The sequence below is a fragment of the Sinocyclocheilus grahami genome, unplaced genomic scaffold (genome assembly GCF_001515645.1).
Source record: "Sinocyclocheilus grahami isolate Dianchi unplaced genomic scaffold, SAMN03320097.WGS_v1.1 scaffold29232.1, whole genome shotgun sequence".
Lineage (NCBI taxonomy): Eukaryota > Metazoa > Chordata > Actinopteri > Cypriniformes > Cyprinidae > Sinocyclocheilus > Sinocyclocheilus grahami.
Window position 1 is genome coordinate 1 of NW_015520820.1, and position 395 is coordinate 395.

Genomic DNA, 395 nt, shown 5'->3' on the forward strand with positions numbered 1-395 from the left:
TGTGTGTGTGTGTGTGTGACATTATGCATGCTTGCATGTGTGTCAGAAACCCGGTATTATCCCCTTTGCTTCTCCCTTTGGGTGTCCCCGTTGGCAGGGTGCTCCGGTAGGAGGTCACATCATTAACTACCTGTTGGAGAAATCACGTGTCGTGCACCAGAGCCACGGCGAGAGGAACTTTCACATCTTTTATCAGCTTATCGAGGGAGGAGAGGATGATCTGCTGAGGAGGCTGGGCCTGGAGAAGAACGCCCAACAGTACCAGTATCTGGTGAAGGTAAGAGACAGACCTCACATTCTTTGTTATAATTACAGCAGATGTCTAAGGTCTGCAGAAAGCTGTATATTTAAGAAAAAGCTGGGCTTAGAAGTTAGCACACATGCTTCAGCCACAC

The 395-nt window shown here is 48.4% G+C and overlaps 1 protein-coding gene across 1 annotated transcript in view; it reads left to right on the forward strand.

The window, feature by feature from the left end:
• Positions 1–9: 9 nt before the first annotated feature.
• LOC107580276 (unconventional myosin-Ic-like) overlaps positions 10–395 on the forward strand; it is a gene marked incomplete at its 3' end in the record, with an annotated part of 2,379 nt that continues 1,993 nt past the window's right edge. The window contains exon 1 of the mRNA XM_016266000.1: positions 10–277. The remainder of the gene's footprint in view (positions 278–395) is intronic.